We start from the raw sequence: 16,344 nt of genomic DNA, 5'->3' as shown, positions 1-16,344 counted from the left end.
GTCACTTATGCCAGTACTGACAGGTAGTCTCACGACCTGTAATCACTATCTGTCACTACCCTTATCACTGTAGGTAAATTAGATCTATACATGCCAGTGAGTTTTTGGAAACAGCTAAGATAAACATATTTCCCTCTTGCTAAGTCTTGGCACTTTTCTCTAGGGCAAATCTTTCATGGGCAATAGTGTGTTAGAGAAAGTGAGTACAGAGAAAATGCAAGCATGTTTTTTCCCCTCAAATTGCAATTTCAAAGATGTTCCTAAGCATTCTTCCAATGTAAGTAGCTTCTTCCTCCATTACATTGATGCAGCTGGTTTTGCAGGTACGAAACAAATCAGATCAGTTAATTGATTTGCTTGGAAAAAAATAGTGGTTTTTTTTTTTTTTTGTCTGTTACTTTTTTTCTGCGCAGGTTGGTTCTCTGATCTACTTTAAAGGACAGATACGGTAAAGCAAAGGCAGGAATAGGGAGTCAAGAGAATTGCAGAACAGTGGTCACATGATGCTCATTTTTACCACATATGACAGCATGATTTCTGAAAAAGAGATTGATTCCTGTATCTTGTAAGACTGTTGCATGCAGTGATAATGAAAAATTTTGTAATGAGTTTAATTTAGCCTGACCTCTGAAAGGGCTTTTGTTGTATTGTTTTTGATATATTAAGATGCTTTAAATATAAATAAACCACAAAATATTAATCAGTATCTCTCAATCCAGTTATACATAAGCTAAAGAAGGGATGATTAAAAAAAGTTAATTGTAAGTGGCAAAATGTACTAAAGAGCTAAAGATTAGCTTTTTTTCTACCACCTGAAAACTTGACAAGATTAATTGAGAAGTCATACTCTGTCAGATCCCAGAGACTTGTTTTGAAGTGGTATTATCACCACCATTGTATTTGTCTAGCAACATTCCTTCTTCAGAAAATCTAGTTTCTGCTTCCAGTTGATTTGTCTGAAGTATTTGTGCTCCTTACTTACAGAACGGTTTCACAACTGTAAACAACCTTACCTAATTGCTTATAGTGCTGCTGCACTTCACTTCACTTTCCAGCTCCTGGTTGCACATTCCAGCTCTTTAACTGTTGTTAGGACTGACGCTTTCTGGATTCCTCTGTTGGAGGAAGTCTGAATCATGCTTAACCCACCAAAATAATGGAAAACAGTCCTGGCAGTCTAGGTTTTCTTTTTATTTATTTATTTTTTTAAAAAAACTTCTGCATTACTAGGCTAAAGTCACCCATGGAAGTGTTTCAAAACTGCTGTAGGCAGTGCAAATTCAGGAAGAGACTATAAGGGCAGAAAAAGGGGGACTGAGAGGTTCCCCTTTTATCCTTTTCACAGCTTTTAAGCTGTGAGTGGTAGAAGAGTGTAACATCATAACAAATAGAAAATTTTAGTTGGCCATGAATTATTAAAAGTATAGGTATTGTAACTTAGATTAAATTCTTTATTTGGAGACAGTGGAATAGTTTCGTAATATTTATATTTACTGTGCTAATAAACTATAGCTTTAAAAAAATATTTTTAAGCACTTTTTTTTTTTTTTTAAGCGAGAGTATTTGTTCCTGGGGGTGTCTTAGCATTTAGAAAAAAAAAATACTCGGAAACTACTAAAGGTTGCTGTTATTTTATTTTTAAAGACGTGTTTTTTTACCAGGTGTTCCTACAGATACCGTGCTATATAGAGTTACTTTAACAACAATATTATGTTTTATTAATATTAGAGACTTAATACTGCCGAAACATTCTTCTGCTTGGCAAAACAAAACTAAGGTTGTTTGGTATAATGAAATGCAGATTTTTTTTTCAAATTGAAAATTTATTCTAACAAAGCTTGGAATTAAATTATTATTCTAAGTGTTCATGACTTAACTTTTGTGTGTGTGTGCGCGCGCGCGCACTGTGTTTGGTGTCATCATCTATGTCATGTATTTATTGCCAGAAATGATGAATAGCACATACTCTTGCACATACAGCAGTACATCTGTCCTTACTGTGATTTCTCTCGATATCAGGGATGTGCATACATTGATGTTGTTTATTGAACTGATAATTTTGGTAACTTATATTTATAATTTTATTGCTATTTATAAATAGTTTCGAATTTCAAACTCTTTGCTTCTGTAAAGTCATTTGCTTGTACATCTGATTTTAGAGTTGGGACCTCCAGTATTTTAAATTAGCTTCAAGTATCAAATGTATGTACAAACTGATACTATCAATTTGTGTATAAAATATATACTATTTTCCTAGTTCAAAATTAGAACATAGAATCTTGAAACAAATCTTGGTTCAGATGAGTTAAAATGGGGAAAAAAATAATCCATTGCCTATTACAGAATACAGAGGAGCAGTTTTACAGCATGTTAGAGTGAAGCCTGGCATGGTTACACTCTAGTCATTGTATGAAAAAAGTTGTCTTTATTGTAATACAACCAAAGCCTTTTATTTTTAGCGATTTCTTTAATGTAGAATTATAATATTCTGATGTTTCTGCTGATAGAAAGGATAACCCATCTTTGAGGAAAAAAATCTGAACATAAAGTTACTTCAAAACCATAAGGTGGTGAATTTTATTAGCTTGCTTCTTTTATTGGAGGTACATTTGAAATTATCTAGAATAATAAATAATCAAAAGGCTGGGAGTCTTTTGGGATTTAGTGTTTCACTCTTCATGTAACTGGTATAGTGGCAGTGCTCATTAGTGTCTTGATTCATACCTGACTTTATTTTAGTAGTAGAGATTTTTTTATCCTTATCTGCAGGTGGAGGTAGTGTGTACCTTCCCCTCCCCACCTCCCCACCCACTCTCCCCTGGTGTTCTATTCTTCCCATTTCCCAAAACTTACATGAGAAAAGAAAAACATAATGAAAGTATATTTGTTCAAAGGAGTTTTGTTAAAGCAAACACCCCTTTAACCCAAACCCCTTTACCACAAACCAAAGAAACAGTTGTGTATGCTCTTTTTATTGTCTTTTAATTTAAGCAAGAAAAAGTGACATGTAAATAGAATTGTGCTCTGATAGTAGTGTTAGAGACAATGAAATGAAATGAAACAGTATCTTGTTAAAATAGCAATTTAGGCTGGAATAGTATGGAATAATAACAACAACCCAGAAATATGGCTTGTAATGCACCCAGTGTTGCTTTTTCTAAGCATATAATTTTACAAACCTTGATATAATTTGGGATGTAGGATAACACAAACTTTTGATCTGTGTCTGAAATATTAGATTTTTATTTGACATGTGGTATGCACAGTTACATTGTTTCATAACAATATTTTTCCCAGAGCTGATATGATTAATTTCTATTTAGGCTAAACAAAAGTAGTTGGACAGAAATATAAAAAAATGTTTAATGTTAATGGGGGGGAGGGGGAGTAAATAATTTCTACAGTTCCTCTTCAAAAACACCTGTGGATAAAAGAAAAAGAAAAAAATTAGCATGTTTATTATTTGATTTATTGTTTACTAAACGTCCGTTTTTACAAGACAAGAATTTGTAATTCAACACAAGCTAACAATCATGAAGAGGTACTTAGAATCTTATAAGATCAGGTCCTAAGAATAACTAGTGCATTGCGGACATCTCACTGGGGTAATATTTGGACGACTGGGCCTTGCATGCCTGAGTCGGCACTGAGTTCAGTGAAGACTGACTCCCAGCGACTGAGAGATAGGTTCGGAGCTGCACTTTTGTAATCTCTGTGACTACTTTCCCTGTACTTTCCATTGGAAGTTTATAGGGATAAGGACTACAGAAGTAGCTTCTCAGCAATGCATATGCTTTAGATGGAACTTTTCACCAGGCAATATATTAAATATTATAGTTGAATAGCTGATTAAAATACTTTTCCCATAAAAATTAAATCACAATGAAGTAAGAAACATTCAAACATTACTACACAAACAGAGTAAATAACACTATTATCTTTTGTTCAGTTTTTGATGGTTAAGCGAGAGTTTCATAAATTAACCTTTCAGTTCTTCATATGTCTGTGTTCTCTATACCTTTCTGTAGTCATCTTGACAATGCTGTTCGGAATGAATGGTGAAGTACCTCAGTCGCCCCATTTTCCCATGCCTTATGCTTCTTTAGATCCAATTCTCAAAGAAGTATATGCATAGGAAAAAGGAACAACGAGCTGAATCAAGATCAACTCTGCTTGTGTCAAGAGTATAAAGAGTAAACCTGCAATATAAATGTATAGATTAAAAAGTAATATATATATATATTTTGCACAATGCTTTTTCTTTCAACTCAATATTATAAGCCTGTTAAAAACTAGTTCAGTCTAGAAGAAAAGAAGTTAAAGCATGAAACAACCAGAATGAATGCCTATGATTAAGCAGGGACTTAAACTGTTTAGCATGGTAAAAATTCATCAGTGTAATTTCCTATTTTGAAATATATACAAAAAACCACAGAGCTCTCAGAAAGAAAAAATGAAGTCATCTCTGTATAAGTGATCTGAAGATGAATTACAAGTCAGTAACAATACAGTGTCTTTGCTTTAAGAAATCAGAATTACAGCACAATCCTTAAGGGTATGTGATTTAAAAGTTGCAAAAATACCTATTAGAATTACCCAAAAAATGCATGAGAGAAAAAAAGATTAATAAATTGCAAATATTATAAAATCATTTCTGCAAGCAACAGTAAGACTTACCTGGTTAGCTGTCTGATGCTTGAACTGCAATAACTTCATTTTCATGTGAATTTATGCTTTGCTCAAGACCTTGAAGAAGTATGAACAATACGGTGTAACTGTTTTCACAAGTGATAATCAGTTTGCCCCTTGCCAAGGTCTTTGCTGCACCTGCAGATTGAGTGCACAAAAAAGCACTGCTTTGTAAAACTGCTGAAAACTTGGAAAGTATCATTCATAAGTTGGGGGAGGTAAAAATGGGAGTGCAGTGGACTACAGGACTGATAGTAATAACTGAAGTGTTGGCTTTAAATGTACGCTGAGAATGAAAATTTATCGCCTGTTTTCTTTCACATACGTCAATGGTTTGGAAAATGTAAATCTGGGAGAGGACTTCTTGTTCTGAAAGGCTGTGCTGTGTTTTCTGTCTACCTCCCCTAACCTCCCCCCATTCTTCCCCAGCACACTTTTTTTTGAGAATCTCTATCAATGTCCTTCACTACAAATATGACTTTACTGGGGAGATATCAAGGTCTGTGTACAAGGCTTTTCTCTGCTTATCCAGGCACCAGTGAGGCTCCCTGCTGGATGCCAAGGCTGGGAAATAACTTTTACCATATTTAATCCTATTTCCTAACAAATTCTTTAACCATTTTCTTTCAAGTTACTTTCTTTCTGTTAGGATCTCTATTACGATAAAACACTTGATCACCTATGTAAAAAGTTGTAGTTTTGAATGAATGAACTTTTCACCTTCTATTTTACGTATTAGAAGAAGTCTGGAGAGATCAATTTAAATTGTTTGGAATTAGTTCAAATTAATTCATAGTACAACAGTGTCAGTAGTACCCACCATGCTAATTTTTACATGCTGGAGATTATACACAATTTTGGGTATGCCTGAAGTTCATTAAGAATACTCTTTCAGAGTTAGAAGATTGGTCAAATTTTTCTTAGATTCTTATTTTTCATCTTCTAATCTCAGGTTCATTTTGTTCCTTTTTATCACAACAAATAGTCATTCCGTTCTAATTCATGTACAGTGCCTTGAAATAAATAGATATTATTTTTAGTTTGGAATGAACCTTTCCTTGGATTTTTACAAAAGGTACAGCTGATTCTTTTAGTTTTTCTTCAAAGATGTTCTGTGCTTCTGTGCAGAAACCATCTTTGTTGTGTCCCAAAGCAAGTGTTGTGTGCTTTGTGATTTTTAGTACACAATGCTCACTTCAGCTTTTCTAGGCTTTCTATTTTCAGTCAGTCGCTTACATCACCAGGAAAGAAAACCTATTCTGCACCCAAAAAAAAAAAAAAAAAAAGACTGTTCAGAGCAGTGCTGAACAGCTTCTCATAGAACAGACGTGCTAGAGGAATTGTCAGTTTTGGTATCTGTAGTTCGGGTAAATATGTATCTGTAGAGAAAGGGATTTATTTTTCTCAGGAGATTGAAGGCTAAATTGATGGTTATCAGTTGGGATATAGGAAGTATTTATGCTTTAGTCATGAGTCCTAGGCCATCTAATACACAGTGAAAACGTCACGAAACTTGGAAATGTTACGTTTTGATATAATCTGGTGTGTGAAATTTTGTTTAAGGGCTGTATCCACAGAAGACCTTAACAACATCTGGAGTGAGGTCTGACAGTTCCTACTTTGAACAGGAGAGGCTGTTCAGATGTGTTCTCTCTGAGTGTAGTAAGTTTCCTTACTTGTGTGTGAAGGAGCAGTCTCATGTTTTTTCTAATTTTTAATTAGTATTTTAATTTTAATTAATATCTGATATGCAATTTATCTATTTCTCAAGAACAGACTTGGATTGCAGAATTAGACCTTTGTTAAGTGATATATTTTGTTCAGACAGATAAATAGAGCAGGCAACTTTGAAATTTTAGAAAAAAAATAATGACATGAACATACTTGTCAATCTTTTGCCTTTGATGTTGAATACAAAAGGTGATCTGATCCCTTTTAGCCTTGAGGCATGATTTCTTAAATGTACTCCATTAAGGCTTTCCTCTGAAAGCCACATGAAGTCTGTAGTTACTGTTAGATATACTAGTATATCTAACTAGATATTTTATCCATTTTATGTGTAATTTGGTATAATAAATATTTATATTTAAAAACTGTTCCAATAAAAGACCCATGCAAGTTTCACTTCGTGCATGAGTAGAGCTGTGGATCATGGCTGTAAGATTTTTTTTAATTATTATTTCATTTTAAAGGCAGGCAAATGAATTAATGAATTACGTAGCACTGCTGTATCTCGGAGGATATTTATTGTTTCAGCGAATTCTGAGTTAGCTCCATATACCAACAATCTTTTGATACATTTTCAAAGCAGCAGATTATAGTGCTTGTGAAGCCCTGGGACACTTTGTTTCCACCAGTTTACACCAGAGTTCTCTCTTAGCTGGTGTCTTAAACAGCGTGAAAGGAACTTTCTATTTCATTTATAAGTGGTTGAGTATAGATCGTTTTGCAAAGGTGCTTCAAGATGCTTTTTGTTGCTTGTTTTATTTTGGGAATGTTTTATTTTTATTGTGACACATAGAGCTTTTTATAGCACCTTTATTTTTAATGTTTTGGGCTTTGTGGGAGCAAGGATGAGGTATGTTGGAAAAAAAGGCCTCATTTAGGGAAAGGGGAGTTTTGGTTACAAACTTTGAGTACTGCTGAATCTACTTTTTTCAATCACATTTTACGCTGATTAAGACTGCCTGCAGGGGTGTAGGGCTATTTGGCTTTGAGTTGCTGCTTATAGATCCCTAAAAATATGGAAGTACTGTATTATTATAACTGTCATTTGTAACTTCTAATGTGAATATCTGGATGTACAATGCCTTGTTGAAGCTGAAAGCTGGCACAAGTTTCAGTTTGCAACATAAAATTTCAGTGGAACTTGCAAGTGAAGGCTGAAGAAGGTTTCTGTGCTGTTTCCTTCATGTTAATTTTAAATAAAAGGGTAAGATACATGGTACCTCAAGTAGGCAGGCAACATTGTGCAGAAATTTGCCTTTACACTGAGTGACTAATAGAGGAAGAACATATCCAGGAGAGTGGATTACTAGAACATATGGCTTGTATGTTCTCTGTATGTGAATTCTGACCTTCCAATATCCAGCTTCACTACAAGCCCCATATATTTGGTTGGAAAGGATAAATCAAGGTCACATCAATTTAAGTGTTTCTCTTCAAAAATAAAAATAAAATAAAAATGTATCAGCTCTCCACTTATTATTGAGAGGTGATTCAATAACTCACTCTCCCCAAAGAAACAGTTAAAAAAAAAAGATTTTATTATTGATTTACATATTATTATTTATTAATATTTATATCATACTATATATATTATATTATTATTTATTATATACAATTTTATTATTTATTATTAAAAATAATGATAGCATTACTTTTGAATAGTCTAATGCTGTAATTAGTGAAAATATGGCAGTTACACCTTGGTATGTAAACCCTCCCTTTTCTTGTGTGTATAGCAACTGCTATATTTCTAATGAATCTGGATAGCATTACATATGGCAGAATGCTGGCTATTTCAAATGTCTGAGAAGTTCATTTGTGTATTCTTATGCAACTCAAAAGATGGGTGATCACAGGATTGGGAGTACTGTTATTAAAGTCAGTGATCACATTCCCCTTACCTTAAGCATCAGCATGTTTGGCAAACATGTCCAAATTGATAACCACACTGACAGGACAACAGCCTGGATAAATCTGTGCATCTTCAAACCTCAGCAATTCTATATGGTGCATTTTGTTATTTTTAAGAGGAATTAGCAATTATTTTTTATCACTAAAAGTGGTGTTTGAAAAGAATATTTGGAGTTCTCTTGGTGATGGAATATAAAGATGGGATAATATGCTGGAGCTGGAATGGATTTGTCAAGGCTAATGAATCTGACAGAAGCCATCTTAGTGTTCTTGGTGTTATTAATTGCCTTGGGGAAGAGGGAAAGTTTGACATTTTTAAACTGATGAAAATCTAATGGCCTATGTAAAGAATATTCTTAATTTTACTTGGCTGCCAGTCTTTGAGCATTCTGTTTGAACAGGCCCTTTCTAATGCTAAAAGCTATTCTAGATTGCTCATCTAAAACAAACACTTGGAACCTGTTCCTCCATGGATGATTGTTAAACAGTAGCTGCAGCCAGAAGAGAAAGCTAACTGGGCTGTAACACACAGATGTGAGGGAAAGCACTAGATTTATCTTCTGTCAGCCACAAATAAAGCTTGAATTGTAGCTTTGGAACAAAGCAGATCAGAGTGAAATTCAATGGGACTGTAGAGAAAGTTGGAAAAGTATGATTGGACTGGGAGCATAGAAGTTGAAGATATATTGAGAGTTTGAGTGGTTAGCTCAAGATATTAAGGGTAATATCTTTCAAAAAACTTTGGATATGACAGAGATGGTTCTTTTCTAATAAATATTTTACAGATTTTAAAAATAGAAATATTTAATAGACCTTTTGTCACAGCACCTGAATTAAAACGGATTTGATTTAAAAGATGGAATGTTCATAATTGCACATTCTGTGTGATGTCCAAGAGAAAAAGAATCAGAAATAAACCCCTGGGTTTTATGTGAGTCACTCGTTATATTCCAAACATGTACTGAAGATAAATGTTAACTGGAATGGGATCTGCCCACCTGTGGTGCTGGCTTTCACAGTTGAACATACACACACGTATGTATAGATTCTTCTTTCTTTTATCTTTACTTCCATACTTTTATATTTTTTAAGTTAATTTTATTGGACTATTTCGACCTTAATTGTACTAGTTCTGATTATACCTATGATGATTATGTTGCTAATTTCAGACAGTTGACATGTAACGATGTTTAGTATCTACAATGAATTTGACTTTCTTGATGAACATGTGGTTGGTGTGTGCATATTTGTATACATATGTATGTGTGGTTTCAATTACTTTCTGTCTTTTCTGTTCAGCAGCTATGAATGAGTATAATAAAAATGCACATTCTGAAGACACTTTAAAAAACATTCTGAAGGAAGTATTGTTGCTATATTCTAAAAATACTTTGGACTGAAGTGGCCTAAATTGGGAGTTTTTTTAGGACTAATGTTTTAAGACTAATGCACTTTCTGATGTTGGCATGTGATGGCTTACTTTTCTGACCCTAATAAATATTTTTACTTCTTTCTAGTTTCACTTTTTCTGTGAGCTCCTAAGACAGCAACACTCCTTTTTGAATATTATATATTGTTTTAATGTTTCTTCATATGTTGCCTTTATGGAGGGTAAGATATCTGACATCAGGTATAGCAACATTTTTAGAAGAGTTGCTCAAGGTCTTTCACACGTAATTGGCACCTATATCAGTCTCCTTTCATTCACTTCTGAGAAGTTGATTTGTGCCTCTGATTAACCAAGGATGACAACGTTCATTGTTTCTTTTTCAAACAAGAATCTTTGGCTTTCTACTTTAAGACAGGGCTTTACTTAAACATTTATAAAACTTTTTGATAGACTGTCTAGAAATGTGTTAAAATTCACTGTTTGTCATGTTGTCTACAAGAATTTTCTTGATAAGTTTCTTTGGGGATGATCACATTTCTCATTGTGCTGAATATTTTCACAGCACAAATTTGTGATGCTGCTTGTCTCGTTGTTTTCACCCACTCCTTGTCTTCTGCTTTTCCTTAACTGTATGGAGCAAGAAATATCTTTTGTTTTGTTTTGTTCTCTAATGTGCTTATCAGAATACAGCCAGGGTCTGTTATTATGGCTGTAATAATGATGATGAACTTCTTTCAGTGAAACAACAGCTCTGCATTTCCCTGTGTATTTCACACACACACAAAATAATAATAATAAAAAAAAAATCCATAGACTCTTCACAGATGTTCAGGGGGAGCTGAACTTTTTTCTTTACAGACAAAAGTACTGAATTTAAATTATAGTAGAGTTATAAATTCTTAATTTATTTTGTAATATGATACAGTAGCCCAGACAAATAAATGTAATTTAATTACTGTTATTAACAGTATTTAGGTAAACATAATGGAAAGCATAACTCAAAGGTATCATTGAGGTATGTGTTACTTATATCTGAGGTTAAGCTTATTTGTAAGTTTCATACAATAACATTCTTCTCATGTTGAGATTTTTAATGAATGCAAAATATTTCATTATTCAGTGCCTAAAGTCTTGGGTACTTTGCTAAAAGTAGGACCTATGTGAGTTCATTTCAGGAAAAATTTACTGAAAGCATAAAAGCAGATGGTGAGTTACTCTGCAAAAAATGCTAATTCGCTTAAACTCTGATTGCATAAGCATTATATAAGCAAGAGAGAATGAGCATTCTTAATTGCAAATATCAAGTAGTAATTGTGTAACAAGATGTATTATTGTTTTCTGCTTTTTTATTAATTTGTCTTAAAATGAAGGTCCATGAACTGTGCTCAGATAGTTGAAGCATAAATGTGAAAAAAAATATTACTGACATGAATGGTGATGGTCAAAGATGTTGGAAAGAAAGCTTGCATATTTTGTGTCTGAAAGAATGAAGTTGGCAAGCATCTTTACTAAAAGAATGCAAGATACAGTAGTTGGCCTTCAAACCTGGGCCAAATAGGGTGAACAAAGTTGATTGTATGCAAACTGCAGGAAAGAGTTCATGAAACTAAACTGAAATAAACTCATATTCAGAGATCTGATTCAGTATTCTCTGAAGTCAGTAAAATATTTGTAGTGAAAACACTGGGCTTTAGAGGACCCTTAGTCTTCAATAATTTTTCTTTCCATTTTGTCTCAGTAGTATAAGAAATGCCAGAATTTTTCAAATCAAAGCTGAAACCTAGCCTGACCATATAGATTAAGTAGAAATTCAGCACAACTAACACAATTACTGTTTTATAGTTCAGGTTTTCCATTTGAGTATTTACAAGTTTTACTCAATGTTTATTAACCAATTCAAGCATTTTTTGAAACTGCGCAAAGTTTTTCTACCTCCCAAGTGCTCCCTGCTGTTGTTTTTGAGGAGAAAAGTGTCCCATTCTTTTAAATATTTTATTTGGTATCTCCTCTCTCTTCCCTCCACCCCCGCACCCATGTGGCTTTTACGTTTTTCCTAAATATTTTTAACCCATGCTTAGCTATATGTTTGCATTGGTGGTCTGTAGTTAGAGTTTGAACATACACAGTTATACTTTCACTTATGTGAAGCAGAGCTGTTTTGCAGAAAACAAAAATAATTGGTTACAGTTTTGCACATTATGGCAAGCTGAATTTGAACTGTAATCGTTTGAACTGTAAACGTTGATATTGGCCACTACTTCCTTCACAGGTGCAGTCTCTGAATGGAAATGTGGTGCTCCATTATTCGTGTATAAATTGAATTAATCTATCAGATACTGAAGCTTGCAAGATGCTTTTGCAGGCAGGTGTCTTCTCCAGAGTATCAGTGAGGAACAGGCTAAATACTTCAGTATCTGACAATACCCTGCATCCTGAGTAGGAGTAACAACTTGTTCCACAGTTCCCCGCAAAAGATTGCTGAGCATATTTTAATATTCTGACTGGGGAAATAAGCTGCCCTAAGCCTTCTACAAAGCATATACAATCAAATGAATGATCTGCAAGATGCAGAGAATTATTAGCTTCTTTTATCTGAACCAGGTCTTCCTGCGTGAGCTGACAAAATCACTCAAAAATAATTCAGCAATGAAGATATACCCTTACATAACTTTCAAGTCCCTGCAGACTTGTTGCCCTGAATGGGAAAAAAAAAGAAAGAAAAAAAAAGAAAAAGAAAAAAAAATCATGTTTAAGGCTGAGCATTGATAGAACTATTTGAAACATTGGCATCTTTTATTTCATCAGGAAGGAGCACATGTGGACAGTTTATAAAATTCTTCTCAATTGGTCTTTCCAGATGACTTCACCATCTTCATTAATTGTGCTTCATTAGTGCACTGGTTAAATTCTTATGTACTCAGTATAATAGTGGGAAATCTAGCACGTTCAATGCTAAACCTCACTTCATGTCAGTGGAAGAATAGAGGAAGATATCCATGTAAGAAAATCTTTAATTGGGTCAGTTATAAATCTGCCTAAAGATTTAATTTCTTAACATCGGTTGAGACAATCTAACACTTCACTACTACTTCTTTGCTTTCTCTCTGAATCTGAGCCAGGTGATTCTGTACTGGCTCCGGATTTCACTGGCTCCATGAACCAGCTCAATTCACTAGCTAGTTTCCAATAAAACATTAATTCAATGACAACAACAATAACGAAAATGTAAATTTCAGCCAGATTAGGAAACAGTAGAGAAAAAGAAAGGGAAGTAAGGCCTCCCCATTTCAGTTAAAGTAGGATTGGCTAGCTTGACTGCAGAACCACACCTTCAAAATATAAATAGCTGAAATAATATAATGATTTTTTTTTCAGTGTTCTGTCCCATGATGTAACTGGTAACTGTGTGCAATCCCCACAGACTAGGTTTTGTCTCTGTTCTAATTGGAGAGGGAGTGGGTAATGCTTCATGCTCGAGGACATGGTGAAATTAGCAGCTTTATTATTATTTTATTTCCCTATTGTTGTTGTAGCTTAACACCAGTCAATCAGCTGTATGCCTTTTGTTCGCATCAGCAAGTATGGATTTATGGATATTAGCTTCACAGTCATATGTTTGTCTGTGCTCTTGTTACAAGTAGTGGTATAGTTCCACAGAGATTATACATTGTTAATAGTATTTGGACAAAATTATTGTAAAAGAATGCTTTTCAAATGTGTGTGAAAAAATACCTACATCTTAAGAAAATGTGAGGATTTTTTTCACCTTTAAGTATGTGGACTGTCTCATGAGATTTCTAGTATTCGAAGCATTCTAACTTTGTGTCCTTCTGTCCCCCAGTATTTTTAATTTCTTTTTTTTCCCCAAAAAACATGTTAATTCCGTATTTGAGAGAAATAATAATTTTGTTTATACAGAGAATACACTTTATTTTTTTTTTTAGAAAACCATATTATTTTTATAATTTAATTTGTTACTTATTAATTGGGAAACTCCTGAGCTTCAGGAATTATTCAGTAGACTGTTTTCCTAAGAAGGATTAGGAAATGGTAGCAGCACATTTAAGTGATCTGTTAGCCTCAATTTCAAAGTAATGCATTGAATTGCAAAGTAATGCAAAGACCAGATTCTCAGCTGCTGTAAATGAGTAAAGAGCTGAAATAATGTTGATTCACAGCAGCAGGCCAGACAGTTTGTGCTGTACACATGCTGCACATTGAACTGAAGTTCATTTTTACTGTTTATGAACTTGTTCAGACTTGAAAAGTAGTCATTAATAAAAGGGATTTCTGAACATACAGTACTGTTACATCTAGTCTTTGGCTTAAGTCTGAATCCATTTATTTTGTCAACAGCTATACTGCCTGTTTCTAAAAAGCATCACGCCCCACTCCCCTCCGCCCCCCCCCCCGCCTTCAAAAATATTACAGGTTTAAACTTAGAAGAATAGTCCTACTGCAGTAGAATTACTAAGGTGAGTAATGGAAAACTTTTTAGTGGATATGATCTGAGAAACAAATCAAAAACAGAACTTCAAGTCTTATACACTTAATTTACATTTTAATGTTTTGATATTGATTAACATAATATTCTTCAATCTGTTATACAGACATGATGGCAAATATTTTTATCAGGTTCAAGCAAATCCTCTTCAAATTTATTTACTCAGAAACTGAAAGGTACATCTGCTTGCCCTACAATGTTGTCATGGAAGGAATACAGCATTCTCAGCAATCTCGCTAACAAGAAGTATCCTGTTTTCTACATCCTTTGAAGTATCAGTATTACCTTTTGAATTTGTCTATCTGTTATACTTCTAACAGCGGCCTTGACAAAAGACAAAAACTTTGTTTAGCATGGGTACAAGTTACTGATATCAAATAAGCTGGAAACGAAATTTGTGAGGAGACAGAATTATCTTCTTACTCTGCCGGAGGGAGTAACAGCAAAATTAACCTTGAAAACTGTTTAGAGAGCATTCTTGTGAAAACAGAATGACACGATGTTAAAGTTATGGATATGAAGAGGTCAACAGTTCTGGACTGATTACAGACAGTTATATCTTATTTACTGTGCTTTTAAAGTAACTTTGCAGCAGATCTATTTGTGCTATGACTTCTGAGTGCAAATACAGTTTCTTCTCATTTTCTGTAGCCGGATCGAAGTGTTTGTTAAAAATTCTTGTGGTGTTCACCATTCTTAAAAGAGAGGTTTCATTCAGGTATCTTATTTATACATGTCAAAAATATGGCACTTAAATCATGTCATCATGACACACTTAAATTCTTGTTCCTGCCTTAGGCTCAGTTTCAGATTGACCTGCTAGATTAAATAATTGAGCGCAGTAAGAATAATATTCAAAGCTGTTTGATATACATGAGGAGCTTTTTTTCTACTTGTAGTAGCATGTTGGAAAGCTATCAGCTATGCATTCTGTATGTTCTGAGTGGAATTTTTATTTCAGGACATAAGATTTTATTGATATATTTAGGTCAGTAGGGCATACTAACTTGAAAATATTTGCTGTAGACTGCTTGCTAATACAATTTGGTTGTGATAAAACTAGTCTTCTAGTCTCTTTGAAAAAGTTCTTTATATATATATATATTTAAAGTCCTCTCCCTTAAAAAATAGTGTGTCTTAAGGTAAATTTTTGGTGCCTTCATTGCATATTTTAAGATCTTAGTTTAAATATGGATAACTGATATATAGGATTATGGATTATAATAATCCTATATACCAAGATATACTAAAACCAAATCTAAAATGAGTCATGAAGCATTGCACTTGTGCTCTCATAATAAAGAATTTTAACAAGTAAATTTTAACAAATTTAACTAAGCTTAACAGTTTAAATAAGTTTTACTAAGAAAAAAATATTTTTATCCTATGTTGGTTATGGTAACTAGCACGTAATACTCTTATATAGATGTGGTTATCTGTAGTTTCCCTAAAGGTTGCTGGTTTCAGTTAGATTATTGAGGTAAATACTAGGGTGAAGCCAATCTACTAATTTATGTGAACATGTAGAACATTTCAAACTCATTGAACAACATGTTTCAGGTGTGGCTCTATCAGGCTGCAGAACCAACCTAACAGTTCACTGCTATATTGAAAAGTACAGTGTGTTCTTCCCTTCTTTGTTTCTACTGGCTATATGCTTCCTCCCTTATGCATTCTGCTATTTGTATGAGACCTCGAGTTGTCTGACAGTCCAGATCAGAGATGGGATCGTTTTCTTGTATGTTTCTTCTGCTGATTTAGTGAACTGAAGTCCCACTTTTAACACATGTACTTCTGTGTATTTCTGCTCCTTGCCCTGTGCTAGTGCTCATTGTTCACATGATTCAGAAGTATGTGGCTGCCTGTTGGGTTGGTGGGTTAAATCATATCTGTGAAGGATACGATATATGCAAAAGCTAGCAGATAAGAGGGGTGGAGCCATTTTGACAGGAAAAAAATAAAAACAACAACAACAAAAAAACAACACAGCCATACAGCAGCAAAACAAAACCAAAAAAAACCACACACAGATGTTCCATAAAACAATTCTTGCAACTCAGCCTGTGTTGTTTGGAGACTATGTTCTTAGAGGAGGTAAAAGAATTATTGTACAAGAATGATT

The 16,344-nt window shown here is 34.0% G+C and overlaps 1 protein-coding gene and 1 long non-coding RNA gene across 2 annotated transcripts in view; one reads left to right on the top strand and one right to left on the bottom strand.

The window, feature by feature from the left end:
- LOC310902762 (uncharacterized protein) overlaps positions 1-16,344 on the top strand; it is a 63,428-nt gene that overhangs the window by 16,419 nt on the left and 30,665 nt on the right. The window lies entirely within an intron of this gene.
- The window catches only part of LOC310902764, a 36,628-nt gene continuing 23,240 nt past the window's right edge, over positions 2,957-16,344 (bottom strand). Inside the window, exons 1-2 of the long non-coding RNA XR_014586981.1 lie at positions 4,678-16,344; positions 2,957-4,199 (exon numbers count right to left, since the gene is read on the bottom strand). The exon at positions 4,678-16,344 is cut by the window's right edge and continues 23,240 nt beyond it. This is a non-coding gene — a long non-coding RNA (uncharacterized lncRNA). The remainder of the gene's footprint in view (positions 4,200-4,677) is intronic.

Source organism: Anser anser (assembly GCF_964211835.1).
Source record: "Anser anser genome assembly, chromosome: 7".
Taxonomy (NCBI): Eukaryota; Metazoa; Chordata; class Aves; order Anseriformes; family Anatidae; genus Anser; species Anser anser.
The sequence above is the reverse complement of the archived record's forward strand: the minus strand, read 5'-3'. Positions and strand labels throughout refer to the sequence as shown.